Here is a 21,321-nt window from a genome sequence, read left to right on the forward strand (position 1 = left end):
AAACTTAAAGATGGAAGCAGTAAGCAGAAAAGAAGCAGAACTTCTCAGATTCACAAATGGAAAGGAATTGGCCTCAGGATGAATCATACCTTGAGTCTTACCCATATCTGATTTAGATGACATTTAGATGACACTTGGACTTGACATTTTTGAATTGCTGCTGGCATGAGTTAAGACTTTGAGGGCTATTGTGATTAAATGAAGGCATTTTTTATTCCAAAAGAATGTGAATTTCAGGGGAGGTAGGAGCAGAATTCTATAGACTGAATCTTTATGACCCCCAAAATTTATATATTGAAACGTGACCCCTAATGTGATGGCACTGGGAGGTTGTTAGGTCATGAGGGTATAGCCCTCATGAATGGGATTAGTGTCCTTTGAAAATAGACCCCAGAGAGCTCTCTTGTCCCTTCCTCCATGTGAGAACACGGCAAGAAATCGTCTATGAACCAGAAAGGGGGCCCTCATCAGACGTCGAATCTGCTGGCACCTTGATGTTGTACTTTCCAAACTCCAGAACTGTGAGAAATAAATTTATGTTGTTTATAAGCACCCAGTGTATGGTAATTTTGTTGTAGTAACTTAAATCGACTAAGACAGAAATATTGGGTTGGTGCAAAAGTAATTGCGGGTTTTGTAATTATTTTAAATCGCAATTACTTTTGCACCAACATAATACCTCTTTTCACTCTGCTAAGTTTACCTACTTTCCCCTCCACGCCTCTCTCACCCCTGCCATGATCAGTCAAACTAGCGATTTGTGGACAAGTCAACGCTCATAAACTATCTAGTCTCAGCCATGCATTTCTCTCAACTTGTGTCTCTCTGGGCAGATAAATTCTCGTCTTTTAGCTCTTTTTATACCATAGTTCTCCCATCTCTGTCATAATTTTGGTAATTTGCTCTTTTGGTTCAATCTCCATTGTTCCCCATGAGAATCACCGAAATTGATGCCACCAGGAGCTTCAGTATAAACCCTACAAACCACACAGGAAGAGTTTGGTTTAGTTATTTTCCTTTCCCCATCTCTACAAATATTGGTGGAGGTAGCTTACCAAGTGAAATGCATGATTGCCTTCTCCAGAAATCTTTACAATAAAGTATGCAATATTCCATATAAGAAAATTTGTACAATAAACTAGTTATTCAATGGGCTATGTAGAAAACAGGCCCTAAAACAGTGCTAGATTAACACGGAGGCACTTAACTTGTTTAAGGCAGCAGCAGAAATCAGAACAATATGGCTTTGATGGACTTATCCAGAACTTTATAATCAGATTAAAGGGAAAAAACATTTTGCGTCTTGTGATTTAGTATTGCTTCTCCGGAGCTTACTCATGGGAGGCGGCACCATAATATTTCAGCGTGGGGCGACTTGGCCACAGAGTTAAAGGCAGGTAGAGTAGGAGCAGGAAATAGGCTCACCTTTGTACTGTACTCTGTCTTTTCTATCTTCCATTGACTCTAGTTTTCACAGAACACGTGTCTGAGTTGGAATTGTGAGTATTTGGCTTCTGTTCTCAGCAGAGTTTACATGATTAAAGTAAACACAGGTTGCCTTTGTTGCCTCCAGCCCGTCTCCACCTCCTCCATTTTACTCCAGGTGCCTCCCCCAAAGCCTCTGTTCAATCTCATGCTGTCCCCTCCTTCACTTCGGGGCCCGCAGTAGTGCTCTCTGCTCCTGTCAAAACATCTTTCAGATCCATTAGTCACATTAATATTAGTTCTTTATGAGTTAAAAGTCATCTCCTTCCCGGAGTAATGTCATATCAACGAGTCAAAGTCTTAGATAAGGAAGGAGTGTCTGACTGCAATTTTTATTATAAACCAGTGGAGAAGATAACTGGCTATTTTGGTGTTTCTAAGCACCCATTATATAGACCTGCACTGCCTGGGACGATTACAATTTAATTAATTAAAGTGAGATAAAATTAAAATTCACTTCCTCAGTCACAGTGGCCACATTTCAAGTGCTAAATAACCACATGTCTCTTGTGGCTAACATACTGGACAGCACAGATATTGCACTATTATCACAGAAATTTCTATTGGACAATGCAAGTTTAGACGACCACTTTCTTGGCCTACTCAGAGGCAGTCTACCCCTTGCCCTAATGCAGAGTTTCTCAGCCTTAGCACTACTGACATTTTGGACTAGATCCTTCTTTGTTGAGGAGGTTGTCCCGTGCAGTGTAGGATGTTAAGAAGCATCTCTGGCCTGTATCCCCTACATGCTAGTAACACTCCCCCACTCTGAGGTGTAACCACCAAACACATCTCTAGACATTGCCAAATGTCCCTTAGGAGACAAAACTGCCCCCAGTTAAGAACCACTAAATGAAATCTGGCTGACACTTTGGAGGTCAGAGAGGACATCTGTAAGAGTGCTAAGGAGCAAGATGGGGTCAGGGACTTGTGAGCTCTCAGAGGGTGGGGACTCGGCAGGGGGCAGACCATACACCTTTCAAGTGCTCTTGGAACATAATTTCAGAGTGACGTTTATAGCGAAGAAAGATATTCTTCCCTGGTCTTAAAAATTCCCTTGATTCTAAATCGTCATGTGTGTTGAAGCCCAAAAGAACGGCAGGGAGGGCTGTAAATCTACAGGAAGGCAGAGAAAAGGCCCGAAGGACAGACTGTGGGGTGAAGGGGTTCCAGCAAAGGTGAACGGGGTTGCCCCCGGCTTCACTCTGAGATTTCCAGCCTGGTGTGCTAAGCCCTCTGTTCCCAAAGTGGCCATTTATGCACTACATGGCTATTACTGCTTCATCAGCAGCTTGTCAGCTGTAAATTCTAATCCCAGGCCGCATCTCTGTTCCCAAGACCAAAGTCATAAAGATGTTTGCCCTTGTACAGGTCTTTGACATGTGCGAGGCCATATTTGTGTATTTGTCTTAGGGCCCTCTTGAGAGCGTAACACTTCTCTCTGACCCAGGCAAGGCTTTATGTGGCGTGTATTCCTCCCGCCTGTGATGGCATGCTCATACCTGCTATGGAATTCTGAAGCAAGACGTTGGAGCTTAAATCCAAAGATGGGAGGACTTAAAAGTCTTAAGCAAGTGTTTTTCATTATTTAAGATTTTAAGAAAATTGATTCTGAAATATTTATGGCCACAGCCTCCTTTGTGAGTTGTTGGTGACCTCTTTCCTTTTAGGGGGCATCTTATAGAGAGGGAGCTCTTGGCCTGCTTCCCCTGGGGCCAGAAACTCACAGCATAGTTGAATGGACCATTGCACGGGAAGCCCAGTGAAGCATTTATTCACCACACACTTCTAGCTGAAATGAATGGAACTGAACTCAGAAGTCCACGTTTACCCTAGAAGGCAATGCAGAGACAAGGGACTGCCTGTTGGCTGCATACTTGCATTTTAGATTTAGCTCAAGTTGTTTTTCTGTTTTGAGGGGCGATGTCAATCATTTCATAAGTAAATGAAGACAATGATTCAATAATTCTGTCAACACTGAGAGAAAAGAGAAACCACTCCACAAAAATATTAGGTTGGTGCAAAAGTAATTGCGGTTTATAAGGTTAAAAATTGCAAAAACCGCAATTACTTTTGCACAAACCTAATACTTCATATACTTTAGCTTGGGGTAGAGATGACTTGCATAGTATATTCTAGGGTGACCTCTGTCTTTCCTTTTATCCAGAGGCTGCCACAATTAACCTGTTTCATCTCGAAGCTCTGCCCAATAGTCTGGCACCACAGGAAGTTGTCCAGTATGATTTGAACCTTTTTATAGGGTACAACTAATTCTTTACATACAAGAATTAAAAGCTCAATCTTTTATTTAGTGTTTCCTGGTGGGGATGTTTTCACATTTGGGGTGAAATGACTTCATTATGGCAATATCTCCAGCTCATAGAAGGGCATTTAGCATCCCCAGCTTCTGGGCACATAATGCCAGTGGTGTCTACCTTCAGTCACTGTCACAATGAACCATCCCCTAACACATGCATTTCCTAGCACCACTTGGTGGGTAGCACTGTCCCCACTGAGTACAATGCAAGTTTACTGTTCTAGAAATTCAAATGTTGGCACTACCTATGGGAATATTTAGGTAGCAGACTTGTGCTTTATTGATTTTGCCAGCTGATTCTCAGATCTGACACCCGTTATGGTAGATCTGTGGAGAGGTTTTGACTCCCCCTTTTCTTCCCCTAGAGTGAGGTAGTATGGGTAGAAGAGAAGAGAAAAGAATGACAGGCTACACAGCCATTCCATTTCTGCCCCCTGTTAATCTCCTAATACTGTGAATAGCCTCTGAGAATCCTTCCATGTATTGAACAAGCTGCCTCAAGGTGGGAGGAAATTTGCCCAAAGCAAAGCAGTCTCTTTTCCCTCAGGGAACTTTGTCCAGATGCCCTCAGATTAAGGGATCTCCTCCCCATCTAACATCCTCAAACAGATCCTCTCCAAAGACCCATGTTCATGGCCAGCAGCTTAAGCTCCAAGCTGGCCCTCTTGCGTTTTCTATCTTCCCTCTTTGCCAATAGCTAATAGAGGGAAGCACTGACGTTCTCATCAAGTGGTCAGAGAAAGTTAGAACTGGAAATGAGCTAATAGATCATCCAACCAAATGGTTTTCAACCAACCTACAGTCGTAGTTGTCTGTTGGTTGTGAAGATACTGAAAGAGATCCACAAGCTCTTACCAGTTTCAAAAATAATATCAGAACTCTTCGATTTACTTTAAATAAGACTCATAGGTACATTAAAATATCAAAATGTTTTCCCCTTTTGCCTAAAACTGCATTAACATGGTATACTGTGTTTCCCCAAAAATCAGAGCTAGCCAGACAATCAGCTGTAATGCGTTTTTTGGAGCAAAAATTAATATAAGACTCTGTATTATATTATATTATATTATATTATATTATATTATATTATATTATATTATATTATATTACATTACATTATAAAGACCCAGTCTTATAGTAAAATAAGATCAGGTCTTACATTAATGTTTGCTCCAAAAGATGCATTAGGGCTGATTATCTGGCTAGGTCTTATTTTCAGGGAAACACGGTAGTAACTGATTATTTCATGCTGACAAAAAAAAAAAGTCCTGATTGACAAAACTTCTGCTCATCATATGTGACTCAAAATTACTTGACATGATCATCTTGCAAACATAGAGACTGTGGGGAGAAAAATTAGAAAGGTCCTTCATGGGGGAAAAGCTGGGGAAGCTGCAGCCCAACTGTCTCTTTCCTGAAAAGAAATTGAGGCTCAAGAGATATTACGTGACTTACTGACGATTAGACAGCTAGTTAGTAGCCTAGACTTACAGTGACTGCTGTACCGATATGGTCCCATTTGCGCCTGCTTTCCCAGCATAATTATCTACAGTAACACCTCTCACTTTCAAAAGAATCCCAGTTTGGACGATACATTATACGGTCACCTACCTAAAACCCAAGTCTCCTACCCATCAATTCATCACTTTTCCCACTACACAATGTGCCTTTGTGTGTGTGTGTGTGTGTGTGTGTGTGTGTGTGTGTGCTTCTCAAAACTTTTCCTGTCTGATTCCAGTTTTTATGTTTTCACAACTTAGTCATCCTCAAAGTTTGGATGGCTATAAATGACAACTCCAAGTCCAGACTGCCTAACGGTTGGGGCCTTTGGTTACTCAGTGGACAAAGAAGCAGCACACCCCAGGAGCAGGATCACTTGGGCCCCCGGCAGGCCCACTGCCTTCACTAAGTCTTAGACAGCCCCCCACCCCCATTGTCAGTGACAAAGGCTGGAGGGGGTGGGGAAGCTGGTGAATTTTTGTCATTTTTTTTTTTTTCTTTTAATGAATCCACGCTGTGTTGAAAAGAAATACACCTCCCGGCAGGCTATGAAAGTCCAGTGTGTCCAGATGACTCAAGTGTGGTGTTCATTTTCTTTGGTAATACTTTGAAATCCTTTGTGAACAATAAAAAGTTAAGTATAAGCAAGAGAGTGTTTCTCATAACAAACTAAAATCCCTTTTTCTTGTCTGCCCCATGGGGCCAAAAATACCAGTGTCTTTAATTGGCGTATCAGTACCACCCTCAAGAATTTCTTATATGCTATAAACATGCAACGTAATTTTGGTAGAGTCCCACAGCAAGCTGTAATTGAGATCTGGGAGGAGCTGGGTTCTGCAGCTCTGCTGGGTTTCTTTATTGCTTTTAACTTGCACCAGAACTAAATACCTGTGTAACAAGACCTTCTGATAACAAAGCTCAACAAACTTGGGAGAAACTGGTTTAAAGTGAAAATTGATTCCATATCGAGTTGGGAGATAAAATGGCTCCTCTCATATAAGAAACTTTGCTCAACTATTTAATTAGAAGGTTTTTGTACAGACAAGTCTGTCTGGCTAATGAGCACTTTTCCTGACAGCCTTGGAAATACCTATTCAACGACTTCATTTATTCCATCATGAACAGCACAGGCTCCTGTGCTAGCAAACCTGGGTTTGACTCTATTCTACTCTTTGGGAGCTGTGTGATCTCAGGCCAGTTACTTAATCATCCTCGGCCTCAGTTTCCCCAATTGTAAAATTGAGGATACCAGTCCCCACTTCATAGATACGTTGTCGCTGTGAAGAGGAAAGAAAATAATGCATGGACTTAATGTAGTACCCGGCTCATACTAGCTGCCATTACTGTTATTATGTGCCAAGTGCTGCACAAGGCTGTGCGGCTTCAAAAATAATTAAGATAAATACTCTGACTTGAAGTCCTTATAATCTAAGGGAGGTGGCAAATATATGCATAAATACTTATATGGGGATATTATGTGGCACGGGAAAGACAGACTATTGGCATTTGAGTTGAGGTTTGAAGCATGGATAAAAATTCTCCAGGCAGGGAAAGTGAAAAGGCATTCCAAGATTGCTCAGATTAAGTTACCATGTACCTTGATGAGTGGAAAAAGATGGTATGACTTTAGTTTTGGTGCTAGTCCAGTTCTTACAGAACAGATTATGACTAATTTAATAAGGTAGAACAAAGCCTGATATCTGTCAGATTTATTTTCCTTTCCCTTACCAAAGCAAGCAGATCTAGGGACTCTGTGGCATCAGGTAAACAGAGCACATTGTCCTGAGGTCCGAGCCATCTAGTGTTCACTCATTGAGGACTTGGCCTAAATCTGCCCAGAACATCGGTTGGCGGTAGAGTGGCCTACGGTGGATCCTCTCTCCAAAGTGCTCTCCAAATTCCCTTTGACCTGCATGGAAAGATTTTTGTATCCAAAGTTCCAGCATAAACCTGAAAACCCAACATTTATAGGAGACTCCCTGGGAATGTCTGTAGTGTTGGCTTTCCTACCCCACGACCTGATTGCCATCTGCATTGATACCTCTCAAAAACAATGGCCTTGGCACAGACAGGCATTAGAGCTGGGAAGGACGAGTGTGTTCGTTTTAAGTTGAATGAAAGTGATTGTTTTGAAATCTCCCCAGGAAAAACTGTAAGGAGTGATGAAGTGGGACCATGAAGGTAAAGGAGCAAGCAAAGCTATGCTACCAAGCGAAATCACAGAGGGCAACTTGGGTCAACCCCACAGGGGAGCTTGGAGTTGGTTTAGGCCACATCCTAAGGCTGTCCTGAAGGGTAACATGGGAGCCGGAGTATTCATACCTTCCAATCTGTCAGTCATTGGTTCGTCTTTGGTCCCAGGGAATATCAGTTCCCAAGCACCGTCTGCTCACGGTGCACACAGGCTCATTGATTCCTACAGCCTGAGGACCGTCCAATGACAAAGAGACACCCGTTCTGGCTTCAGGAAGTAAAAGCATATAGGCAGGGTCCAGTGCAAAAGGAAACTGTGGACACCCTTTTTCGAAAAGTAGGGATAAGTTGCCATGGCAAGCACTAAAATAGAAGTTTTTCCTTTCTTCCACAGTCTATCTCTTCATTTGTCATGGCTTTCTTTCTTTCTGTTTTTTTTTTTTTTTTTAATTTTCTATTTAAGGCCACTCTAAGAAAAATTTAAGTTTTAAATGCTATATTATCAGCATGAATTTTACCTTTCATCTCTATTGTGTGATGCCAGTTTTAAATGCAAATATAAGAGCACTTAACTCATATGCTAATTGCCAAAATTACACAATTTGCATATTTTGTTTTTATCATAATCATATCATAACAGTGGAAAAGATGCTCAAAACTAACTAAACTTCTTGATACGCACATTTTACCCACAATGTCTACCTCTGGCTCACTGATGAGTAAGGGAGGCTTGAAAGAAAAGGAACTATGGATTGCCTTGCCTTTCCCTTTCCTTCTGTATCATCGTTTTTGAGTAAGTTAATTAGTGGGCTAATGAGAGGAAGTAAGAAAGATAGGGTTCCTTGGTCACTCATGTTTCTTAGAATGCCACTGCCTTCTCTCTGTGTTTGAAGCAAGTTTTTGTTCAAATGGAAAGTGTGGCCTCTTGGAGCTGGCAGTTTCCCTCTCCTCCCCAGCTTCCTCAGTCCTAGACAAAACACACTCAGCTTGCATTAGCTTTGAATCTCCATGAACTCCCACACATTGTGGGTCCACTAGAATTCTGTACTCATGGTGAACGCTCTGTGAGAATGGGGTAGCAAAAAGGGCAGACACGCATATTGGATGCATCTGTTCTGTTCTGTGCATGCTCCGTTGTCCCATCAGAATTCACTTACAAAACACAAGTCCAAAATTCTATTAAGAATTTGACTATGGTGACAGCACACCATTAAATCTGGTGAGGGTTCTTTCTGAGCATGGAGTCCTGTGTGACCATACAGGTCACACGCCATGACGCTGGCCCTGCACACAGGAAGGCAGCCTGCATGAACATAATGAAGAGATCCCGGGGGATCTGGGTGGGCCACAGAGGAACAAAACAAACAAACAAACAAACTACGAAGCACGGTCTGCACACAAGGGAGTTTGGGTGAGGAGAGTCCAGGGCAACTAGAGGCATAGCCCCAGAGCACAGGCCAGGCCAGGAAAGAGGAGGCAAGAAGAGACAGGGGATCAAGTGGAGGGGCAATCAAAAGGAGAGAGAAAAGCCTGAAAGCTGGGCAACGGAGGCACTAAACTGGAAGCTCCTGGAGAGATCCATGAAATGACGCTGAGAATTACCTAGGGAAGCAAGATATTAGCAAAGGGTTATCCTAAAGCAATGACATGACCGTGTGGCTCTGATCACAATCCCAAGTGCCCTTCAGAGTGTCCCCCTAAGCCTGTGTGGTCCAGTTCACACGCCTGGACTTGGATCCTTGGGGTGATAAGTCCTGTCGGACAGCACAGCCTCCCAGTTCCTTCTCACTGCTCTTCCCTCTTGGTGAAAACACAAGGTAATCTCTAGGAGTGAGACATCCTCCTTTTTCTCCTGTAGAGAACAGCACCTTTGCTTTTCCAAAGGTCTAGGGGATGCTTTTCCCGATCATTTCATTGTGGAAACAAGCAGGAAACTGGCTGCGTTGAACCCGTGACATGGAAGGTGGTTAATGGTGACCCGCCAGCTTGCAGGACTCTGGTTCCATTGTTCACCTGTGAGATTTTGTGATACAGCAGCAGGCTGCTGTCACTCAGGAGGTGTTTAACCACCTGGAGGCCTCCTTCTACGCCCCCATGGCTCAGTCTTCTGTGTTAACTGAGAGCAGGCTTTTTCAACCTTGGCACTATTTACACTTTGAGCTAGATAATTCTCTGCGGTGGGATATTGTAGGATGTTTAGCTGGGTCCCTGACCTCTGCTCACTGGATGCCAGTAACACCTCCCATGGTGACAATCAAAAATGTCTCCAGACATTGCCTAATATCCCCTGGGGGACATGATCGCCCTCGGTGAGAATCGGTGACTTAGAACACACGGTCCCTGCTAAGGAACATGCCTGTAGAAGAAAGACACCACTTTCACCATGTGCCTTAGCTGGACTTATTAGCTCACTTTTATATTAGCCTGTGTCTGCTTTTCTGAATGTGCCCCTTTTGCTTGCCTTGCATTCCTGTATCCCCCACTCCTGGGTGTGCGGGTGAGGCCTTAGAGGGTAGTAACGCCACTGGTGGCTAACTGTCCTTGCTCTGTGTCCATCCAAAAGAGTTATATGTGTGAGCCTTTGGAAATTGCTGCAAAATATATACATCTTGACGCCTACAAAGATGTTGGTAGCTCGCCATCCCTTTTCTAGGGTACTAGGTACTAATATCTAGCAAGAGCTCAATGTTTGCCAGCCTTGTCATATGTCTTACCTCATTTCATTCTCAGAGAGAGAAGAAAAAAAACCTTGTATAAAATAGTGTGCCCATTTTTTTGGTAAAATAGTGTATCTGTTTTTACAGATGGGAAACCGAGGCTGCAAATTAATAAGCAACTTGCCCAGGAAGTAAATGGATTTGAACTCCGGTTGTTTGGCTGCCAAAAAACCCTTTCACTTCTGAGACCCTTTCACTTCTACCAGTGCTTCTCAACTAGAGTGCATGTAAGAATCACCTGCGGGGGGGCGGGGAGAGTTTGGTGAAATGCAGACTCCCAGGCCTTCCCTGCAGAGACTCAACAGATAGGTCTAGAGCAGGCCTCATGAATGGGGATTTTAAGAAAGTGTTTCCAGTGATTCTGATGCAGGTGATCTGTGGATCTCGCCTGAGAAACACTGAACTCCATCCTGCTACGTTATGCTAGGGTTTCTGGTGAGCTGGTGAGGAGAGAGGAGTAGAAAGAAGGGTCGGGAGATGCTGAAAGCACTCTGGGCATTCTCCCACATCCCAAAGGCTTGGCCTGGTATCTGACTGGCAATATTGAGTCCAAAAATCTAGTCCCTTTTGGATGCCCCTGGAGCTCGCCGGCTTCTCTGCAGCCAAGAGGCATTTGAAAGGCTGGAGGGTTCCCCCAGCTCAGGCCTCAGGTGCCAGGACCCAGGCCACTGTCAGCCTACCTGCCAGTAAATCACAAAGCACTTTCACCGGCTCAGTTTAGTTATGGGAATTAGCCCAGTGACACTGCATTTGTTTGTCCACCGATACTTTCAGAAAAGTTTGGCCTTCCCTGGAGGCTTTTCCTGGAATCTTTGCCTTGCTCTGGCTAGATCATGAAAAACCTGGATCAGCCCGGAAGCTGGATGTCTGCTCACTTTAGCTTCCAAATAATCTGGGAAAGTAAAGGGTCCAAGACATCTTGGTATGATGTGTTTCCAGCAAAAAATACTAGCAAAACATAATAAGAATAATATTTGAAGGGCTCAGTTCCCATTAGAATTCAGTGAATACTCCAGAAGATCTCCTGAGGTTTTGATCTAGTTTAAGGGAAAATAATGGCTGAGGCCGGTTTGAGTTTCAGACTTGATTTTCTCCCAGCTCCCTTGAGAGACCAAAGAGAAAACCTACGAAGAAACACAAAACTTTGCTCATTGTGCCTGTGACTTATTTGCGAGCAATTGTATGTCTGCCCTACAAACCTCACTGGATTCATTGCACTTGAAAACCAGTCTCTGTGATATAACACCCCCAGCCATTCACCCACATGGTGTGTGGAGAATTCAGCGTCTCTGTATCATGACATCACGGTTGCTCTTCTCTGCTCAAACCTCGTATATAGCTGGTGGCGGCGTTGGCTCGCATTTGGTGAGCTGCAGCTTCAGGAAAGAGCCAATTTCTCTACTGTGGCCCTAATCTAGTACAGCTGTTGTCTTTAACTGTTCTTCCATGAGTCCACCTTTTCCAGAAAGCCAAACCATATTTATACTTGTGCCTCGAGTTCTATAGACCATTCAGAAGACAAACGGTTGACTCACCAAGCTGGAACCTGAGAGGGCCGAGGTTCAGAGATGACAGACCTACTGTTTGAGGGGTTTACACATCTCCTCTGTCCCTAGGAAGTGGGGTGCTGGAAACCATGTTCACTATCATTATGTCATTGTCAGCGTGTGTGTTGTAATCACAGATCTGGGTGCACACGTAGACTGCGTGTAACCCAAAGGCATATGTTCTAAGAGGTCTTCCCACGTGCAAGATTTTCCTCTGTGATGGAGAAGGAAACCTGAGCGGTATTGCATGAGCGTGCTCTGTGCCTTGAATCAATGAGGGCAGATTAAGAGCTGACATCTCTGGCGGGAGAACAGGCTTGCTTCCTTTCTCTGATGGTTACAGAGAGCACCTGAGCAGGCCACCTCATGACTAGAAAGACGGTCTCTGCTATTGGGGTGATTGATGTTTGCTTGTCATTTCCTTGGAATAACAGAGACACACGGGCCTTCCTCTTTGTGACTGATACTTTGGTGGCCAGAGCTTCCACTCCAGCAGGCCAGTCCCTGGGCCTGGGTTGATATATTTAGCAAAATAAAAGTACAGGACACCCAGTTAAGTTTGAATTTCAGATAAACAATGAATACTTCTTAGTATACAAATTATCTGTGGTTTATCTGAAATTCAAATGTCATTAAGTATCCTGTATTTTATTTGTCACCTCTACCTGGGGAAGCCCCAAGCAAACTCATAAGCTGTTTCTTCAGGCTCCATCACTGGTAATGAGAATGAGGAATCTGTTCCTCTAGGGAAATCTATTTCAAGAAAATAACAATTTAAGGTTATTTACCTTAGCATGCATTTTGAGATATGCCCTCATTTTGAGTTTTCTCTCTCAGACATAGGAAAATTTTAATCATGTTTCCCATTGTGGAATTGAGGAAGAATAGAATTTATCCACGGGGAAGGAACTTTCAGTCTTATTCCCATAATGCTTCATGGAGTTGGGAGTTCCTCTTATTCATCAAGGAGAAGGTTGTCTTTGGCTGAGGTGGACGTAGCTGGAGATGATAGAGATTTTAGTTCTGCCGTGATTCCTGCCACGTAGGGACACTTGAGACACAATGCGATGGCCACAGCTGGGCCCTGGTTGCAAGTGTCAGTGTTTCTTCAGTGCAAGAGAAAGCAGTTTCGAGCATTTTCTTTACAAAGAATAACCAACGGATGCTGATAAAACAAAGGTATCGTTTTCGTTGGTAGCCATTGATTCCTCTCGCACTCTCTGTCCTTCCCCCCTTTCCATTCCTTCCTCCTCCCTCCCTTCCTCACTTTTTCCTCCTCCTCCGAATTCTTCTCTCCCCTCCTCCCACACTCCCTCTCCCTCTTCCTGCCCCCTTTCTTTTGAATAGCTGGCCACACACAGTATAACATTATTTAAAACCTTAAGAGATATACAGGTAGTCTCTTTCCCACTCCTGTCTGCTATCTAAGCTGCCTAGTCCCCATCCTTGACATACACGCATTTACACACACAAGTAAACTACTGGTGTTAATTTACTTGTTTCTCTCTGCAGAGTTTTGTCCAATGTATACATAAGTACATTTGAATAGATGTTGTTATCTCCCAACCTATAGCCTACAAAACCCACTGTTACGCACCTTGTTCTTTTCACCTGCCATCATATCTTAGAGATCTTTCAGGACGTAAAGACCTTATTCATTCTTTTTCACAACATCGTAGTACTCCAATTGTATGAGTTCCCACAATTTATTTGACTAATGCTATATTAAGAGAAATTTAGGTTTTGTTCTGGTATTTTGCTGTTAGCAACAATGCTTTCCCAAGTAACATTGTACTGTGTCTTTTTGCACCTGTCCAACTATATCTATGGCCTAAATTCCTGCAAATGCTCTTGCGGGGTCAGAGGGTACGTGCACATGTAGTCTTGACCCATTGGGACAACTTTTCTGTCATAGGCATTGCACTGACCGTGCTCCACCAGCAGTGTGAACAGGCTGTGGCAGTCCCTGTTGGGATTAATTCCTGAGGCTTTCTTGGAAATAAGGAAGATGTTAGAGAGCATGGGTGGTTATTTAATCAGGACACTGGGTTCCCCAGGGCACTGTCCGTGGCTGTTACCACTGAAAATTTTAAGCATGTTTTTATTATACAACCTAAGGATGGGATATTTTTATTATTTTAGTGTAACTGAATAAATTAGGACTCTTGGCTACAAGTACTACAATCCAGTTCGACTCAGCTCGGTGGAGGCAGGGGTGGGGTAGTGAGAAAGGAAGGGAGGTGCGGGGGTGGTCGTTGTAAGGACAAGGATATATCTGATGACACCAGAGGCAGAAATGCAGCCATGCTCCCAAGTTCACACTTGGAGAGAGACTGTGAATGACCCAGCGTGTATGCAAAGGACTTTGACGCTAAGCTTGGGACAGGCACTCACCCCAGGTCCAGGCAACTGTTTAACAGTGAAGTGTGATCATATTGTCCAAGCTGAAATCTGGAACCCACCACTCTAAGTGAGCGAGCAGAACAACTGCGGGAACCTTTTTGAGCTAGGCAGATATCCCAAATGGCTTCTGCTACATCTACAAATAAAATGGTCCCTCTTCGTCACTTTAATATTATCTGAAAAATGATTATAAAAATGGAGCAGAAACAAAATGAATTTTAAGTGCCCAATAAACCTCTCATTTAAGTCACCCTAGTGGTTTCTGCGGTTGTCGTAACTGTGGCAGAAATGAATTAGTTACAAGCTAGACAAATTCTCATCTCTGCTATTGTTTCTAGTCAGCAGGTAGTTTCCAAAACACTGGGTTATCGGAGAAGCCTTTGAGAGTAAAACAACATTTTTTTTGCATAGTTTTAAAACAAAAGCTCCTTTTTCACGATCATCCAAAAAAAAAAAAAAAAAACAACCCAATTTCAGGGCGAGCCTAGGACGTATTTCAAAGTGATATGTAACGTCACTTTAGAAAAGTGAGCTGTTTCTTTTTCAATGTAAAGACAAAAGGGCCAAGAGGAAAGCAGCCAAGTCGCTGAGTAATTTTATTGAAGGTTCAATTTTCTAAGCATGACCTTATGCTAGCAACAGGTTCCTAAGTAACAAGAAAACAAGCCAAGCTAGGAAGTCCTGCTTCTGAAAGACAAAAAACTCCAAGACAGCAATGTTGGAGGGCTAATTCTAATTACATAACATGAATGAATCATCAATGCCGTCAGAGATTACAGACAGCTAAATCGTCACCCGCCCTTTCCCTACGTTGTCAAAGCACGTAGGCTCTCATGAACCTCATGTATCCCACCCTTTCCTCTTTCTCCCTTCCTTCTTTGTTTCCTATTTTTTTCTTTTCTTTTCCATTCTGTGCTGTATTAGTCAGGGTTCGCCACAGAAACAGAAGCAATAGCACGTGTATTATATAGCACATATATATTTACTAGTAGTATATATATATATATATATATATATATATATATATATATATATATATATATATATATATATATATATATATATATAAAGGAAGAGGCTCATGTAATTACGGAGAGGGCAAGTCCTAAGATCTACAAGGTGAGTTGGCAAGCTGGAGATCCAGAAGGACCAATGAATGATCTTCAGTCCAAATCTGAAGGCCTGAAAACCAGGAGAACTGATGGCGTGGTCTGAAACAGTTCCGAAAGCTGGCAGGCCCAGGAAGAGCCAATGTCCCACTTGAGCCTGAAAGCAGGAAAAAGCCAATGTCTCAGGTCAAAGACATTCAGGCAGGAGGAATTCTCTCTTCCTTAGGAAGAGTGAGCCCTTTTTTTCCTATTTAGGCTTTCAACTGATGGATAGAGCTCACCAAACATTAAGGGGGTGCAATCTGCTTTAGCAGTCTACTTATTTAAATTTTAATCTCATCCAAAAACACTCTCATGGGAACACTCAGAAGAGAGTTAGACCATATATGTGGGCCTCCCATGGCCTGGTCAATTTGACACATAAAATTACTCATCGCAGGTGCCTTTCCATTCCCTTGTGCACTGACCAGCATCGCATGGGCGAAGACCAGGACCTCTCATGTTATCACTTCTGTTTCCCATTTCTCTTCTTTTCTTTACAGTAAAGTTTCTAGACAAAAAAGTCTAGACTCACTGTCTGAAATTTCTCATCTCTCATTCACTGTTCACACCAGTGACATTTGGCGTCTGTCCCCACCATTCCATTGAAAATGATTTCCTTAAAAATATCCATAATCTAATTGTCAAATTCTTTCCTCTCTGGCTTTTTGTAACAACACAGCATCCAGAATTTCCTCCTACCTCTCCAGCCCTTTCTCCTCACTGTGTTCTCTAGAGGTGATATTCTCCAACGGCCTGCCATCTTCCTTTCTTACTTTAAGAGCTCTGACCCGCCAATGTCACACATTCCCTTGCTTTAAGCTATAAACTCATGACTCCAAAATCTGTACCTTCAATGTACACTTCTCTCTGAATCCCAGACTTGTATATATAAAATGCTTATGGATTCTCTCACCCCATATTTCCCACATAAAACTGGAGCTTAACATGTCACATTAAATTTATCATTTTCCCACGGACTTAATTCTTAATTTTCTCTTTCTCAGAATGATATTATCATGCACCCAATCTCCTAAACTTCCACCTGGGAGACATTTCTTACAAACACTCCTTTTCCCTCATCTTCTAATTCCAATCCATTATTATGCTCTATCTGTTCTACTTGCTAAATATCCACTTCCTCTCCTTTCATTGTCTGTGTCCGGGCTTAATCTGGACTCCCCTCATTTCTCATCTGGATTCTAGCAGAGCGTTCTAATAGATTTCTCTCTACCTCCACTCCAGCAGCCTTTCCAATTTGTCCACTAGATTCTGTGTGATTTTTATGACAAGAAAATGTGAGCAAGTTTCTTCCCAGTTAAAACTTCAGTTTTCCTCACTGCCTTAAGGATGAAGAGTGAAGACAATTCCAAAAGTCCAGGAGAGAGACAATGAGCTAAGAGTGGCAACTGAGATGGAGAGATGTGGGGGTGAGGGGGGAGGACGGGACATGGAGGGAGCTGGAGCTAGAAACAGCAATGTCCCATTACTGATTAGATGTGGAGAGTGAGAATAAAAGAAGCGCTAAGGGAATCCTCTTCATGTCTGACTTGAACGATTGAGTGAATCATGATCCCTTTCTCTGAGACTGGGGACCTAGACTTTCTTTCCTCATGGATAACAGCAAATTGAGTTACCTGGGTGGGGCGCCACGTCTGGGGTAGCAAAACCTTCAGGAAACCTAAAGGTTTGGGCAGAAATGAGTCAGAGTTTAGTAAAGAAGAAATAAAAAGTAATACCAGATGGGTGAAGGAGGCAGTTGAAAGTCCCTGTAAATAGTCAGCCTCCAAGAACTCTACAGGAGTGGAAGGTGTGGCAAACAATGTCCTCTCTTCTGCCAGGAGATTCCTAAAACTTTGCTGGCAAAGACCAGCAAAAGAATCAGGACCCTGCACTGAGCAAGACATTACCTAAGTGCAGAAGGGTTTAACGGATATAGAACTCGGACTTCCACGCTCATTTATTTCATGATTGTTGCCATGCCCTGTTTCTTGGTCAGGCTTTTGGCTGTAGTTTGGAATATCTTGCTGTTTGTAGAAAAAATTAAAACATAAATTATTTGGTTGCTATGCCCCCAGGGTGCACATTTAGATGTGTGGATAGATGAAATAATAGTCAGTCTCTTTTATCTCGCTCTCTTTACTGAGTCTTACCCATTTAAAACAAAGAAAAGGCTTGTTTTGTAGATCTTTAAAACATACCTGAAATTTTCCAATTCACTTAAAAGCCAGTCCCCTCCAGGGATCATTCTCAAAGAACCGAGGTCATTTGTAAAGCTATATGCCAACAACATTTAAATTGGTTGAATTGAGCCAAACCACCCAATTTGACTGCTTAGCCAAATTCCACTGTGTCCGATGATGTGTTAGGGTACTAAACCCCCAACAAATTCTTCTCTGGCAGTGCCTGACAAGACCACTGGTATTTATTTATTGTTTTTTACACAAATGGGAAAAATGTATACCATAACTACGAAGTTTTCATAGGTCACCTGGTTAGTACCCTGAATGAGGCCCTCGAGAAAGCTACAGAACACCATCTTTCTGCCAAAGAGCAGCAGAAAATCTGACTGTGCTCTGTAAGCAGGTGGCTGATGGACTGTTGCATGACAGTTTAATTAACTCTGCCTTTCTGTCTTAGTTACCTACCAAAATAAACCGTATGAATCCCAACGTGGCAGAAGGTCTCCAACACCGGCCGGCAGGCGACATCTCAGTATAAGGCTCTACAGCCTCGGGAAATAAAATTATTAAGGAAGACAAGTTAGTAAGTGTTTAGTTTCAAGAGGCCTCTATTTCAGGTACTGTCAGTGGCCAGACAGTGAGTAGTCAGTGTGCTCTGCTGACTGCATTTGTTCCGGGCCCAGAATTGCCCTTAGACAAAACTGGGAGGGTGATCCAGCTGGTCGCAGCCCCTGGGCTCTGAGTTTCACTCTCTTGGTGTCCTCCTCTGGGGGAACATTGCCTGGCCCCTCAGAAGGGTCTTTCTGATACCTTTTCCCATAAATGTGACCCAGGTCAGGTCCTACTCCCTCAGGACACTACCCAGTTGGTGAAAGGTAACCAGATAGATACGCTCTATTTATGATGTTCACGGCTGATACACGCTTGGCTTCTGTGCCTTTTCACTACCTAGCATGGCGTTTTCAGCATCACGTCCAAGGCAGAAGGCCTGACGGTTTTCCCTGTGCCTAGTCCAGGAGCACAGCCCCCTCTTAATCTGTGTTTCTGGATTCCACCTATCTGTCCCTTCCTTTAGAAAGAAGTTCTCTTTCTTTCCTATCACTAAGAATTCTCGCAGAGCACCAGGAAAAGAGTCTACTTCATCGTACGTCCTCATTCAACAAACATTTACTGGGCACCAGTTGTGCACCAGATGCTAAGCTAGATCCCAGGGGAACAGAGAAGCAGCAGCTTCAACCATTCTCAAGAGCTCGTCACCTAAATGTCCTGTTTGTTGTGCACAGGGGTGCTTGTTTGCACAGGGGTCTCATGGCCCCGTGTGGAGAGTGAGCATATTTATAAATCTCAAATGCCAACATATGGTCCACAAAAGACTGTTTTGTGTGAATGTCTTTAAAAGGTTTAAAATTGCGTTAGTAAGTCCTTTAACAAATTTCCTATACTGAAAAGAAATACATTTTATTAAATCAGGCTTTTTTGAGGAAAATCTGTGCTATATGTTCCTCAAACCCATGTGCTTTAACTTGTAAAACCTCCTTATAATCATAGTCTATTGCATTTGTGAAGGATCTGAAATATCACCTACGTCAGACTGAATTTTTTTTTTTAAACCATGTAACAATTTTTTAGGCCAAATATTACCAAGAGTTTCAAAATCTAAAGCAACTAAGACTGCCACTGCTTTGGTCAGAGGAGAGGTGAGGAGCTCAGAGCTTTCTCTCTAATCTTGCTCTCCCATCCCGCTACCTCTGCTCCCACACATGTTGGAACCGCAATCCACAAAAATGGTGACCCAGCTCCTCCTCAGATCCCAAGAGAGGAATTGAGAGCCACAGAGATTATCATCTCATTTTAACTAATGACATCTGCAACAACCCTATTTTCAAATAAGCTCACGTGCTGAAAGTTGGGATGTTAAGACTGCAACATATAAATTTGAGAGGGACACAATTCAACCCATAACACTTTTGCCTGCCCGGTTTGGATGAAGGTCTTGGTCAAGCCAAGAAAGACCCTGACACCAAATGCTTAAGGGGAAAATGTGAGTCTATTCGACCATTGCTGGGAAGACGTCGAGAGAGAAAGAGAGAGAGAGAGAGAGAGAGAATAAAAAGATGTCCCTGAAAAGGCAAGAGAGGTAAGGCACGGCAGCCGGGGAGAGGGATTGGCTTGAGCACGAGAGGAGACATTTACTCCCTTTATTGCCACAAGGAGGTATGGAAGAGAAAGGGATGAGTTTAGATGCAAAGTGAATCTGCAGCTGTAGAAGATGGAAGTTGAGCAAGTTCGCCTCAGAGTTCTTCATGACGCAGGAGGAGAGATTGCCTACTGAGGCTGACAGTGGAGTTTGGGATTGGGGCTCAGTAGAGGGGCAGGCAAAAAACCCGGAGACTTGAGGAGAGCAAAGAAAGTCTGAAATAGCCCTGTGCATAGCAGACAACAGCCAGCGTGTCTCAAGTAGGCACCCAGTGCATCATTACAGAAAAGGACCTATTATCACTGTAATAGAAAAATGAGACAATGGGAGGATGCACTGGCAGGGAACTGAAATGGGATGCTTGATAGGAACATGGGGCCAGATGGCATTGGTGACCATACATTTATAGTGACACCATCTACAGGGTGTGTGATTTTCCCAGCAATGTTCAACAGCTGGTTAATTGAGGTAGAGAAAGTAAACAGTTGAGTTCATCCAAGGCTGGGCTTTGCCCAGGAGGGTGCACTAAAAGGACAAAGTGGCAAGGAGATTAAGGATATTAGCAAGAGGAAGGAAGCTCAGGGGCCCAAGTAGGTGGAGAAGGAAGTGGGCAGTGAGGAGGCTGACTATTTCTGCTAAAGGCTCGAGCCTGTCCCTTGTTTTCTGTTGACCAGAGCACATGTTATTGCTGTCCCATGGAGGAACAGATGTTACCAGATGTGGCATGCTAACGAGCTGCAAGCTGATGGGCTCCCCAGCTGATCTTTCTCCTCTAAGCTGGTCCTGAATGGTCCCAGCTGGGTAATTCAACAATTTGTGCCCAGTGCCGCCACAACTGTCAGAACACGCCCTGGGGACATATGTAACCCTATGAAAGGATGTCAGTACTAACTGCATGTTTGGCATGTTGGTTCACCCCCTAGGTCAGTCTGCTAATCTGTGTGTTATTTTTAAATGCTATATGGACCAACGCTATTTATTTGGATTTTATTACTGTGAATTTCCAAGGCTATAGATTTTCTCTTAGCTACCATATTGAAAATAAAAAATGTGGGTATTATTGTAAATATTATTGTTATTATTATTAAATACCTCTATTGATGCTATTAGCGGTCAACTTGGAACTCCAAGTTATTAGAATTGCTTTGGTATTTTAAGATGCAAATAATGGAATTTTTTTTAAAAAAAGAGACTTTTTAGTAGTATACTTAAAATATTCCTAGTACAGACTGGCTAAAACAAAGAAGAAATACCAAACATTATCAAGAGCAATGGGGACTCTCATACCCTGCTGGTGAGAACTTTGGAAAACTAAAGTTCGGCATTTTCCATTAAAGTTGAAAATATGTATATTTATTACCAAGCAATTCCATTCCTAGGTATACGTGCAACAGAAATAAAGATCTAGTTAGCAGTATTATTCATGATGGCCTAATACCAGAGACAATTCAATTGTCCATCAACATTAAAATGGATGGTTATCCATATAATGGAATACTATACAGCAGTGAAAATTATAAGCTACAGCTATAGGCAACGACACGCTGAATTTTACAAACATAATGCTGAGTGGAAGAAGCCACCATAAAAGAATGATGATCTGTTAAGTCAGGGTTCAAAACCAGAGAGAT

The 21,321-nt window shown here is 42.9% G+C and overlaps 1 protein-coding gene across 2 annotated transcripts in view; it reads left to right on the forward strand.

Annotated features, from left to right (window-relative positions):
- NEDD9 (neural precursor cell expressed, developmentally down-regulated 9) overlaps positions 1-21,321 on the forward strand; it is a 175,763-nt gene that overhangs the window by 40,171 nt on the left and 114,271 nt on the right. Inside the window, exon 2 of one of the 2 annotated variants that reach the window (XM_033114699.1) lies at positions 10,300-10,439. The exons of the other annotated variant lie outside the window; for it this stretch is intronic. The gene's annotated coding sequence lies outside the window, so the exon portion shown is untranslated. The remainder of the gene's footprint in view (positions 1-10,299; positions 10,440-21,321) is intronic. 2 annotated transcript variants of the gene reach the window in all.

Source organism: Rhinolophus ferrumequinum, chromosome 9, assembly GCF_004115265.2.
Source record: "Rhinolophus ferrumequinum isolate MPI-CBG mRhiFer1 chromosome 9, mRhiFer1_v1.p, whole genome shotgun sequence".
Taxonomy (NCBI): Eukaryota; Metazoa; Chordata; class Mammalia; order Chiroptera; family Rhinolophidae; genus Rhinolophus; species Rhinolophus ferrumequinum.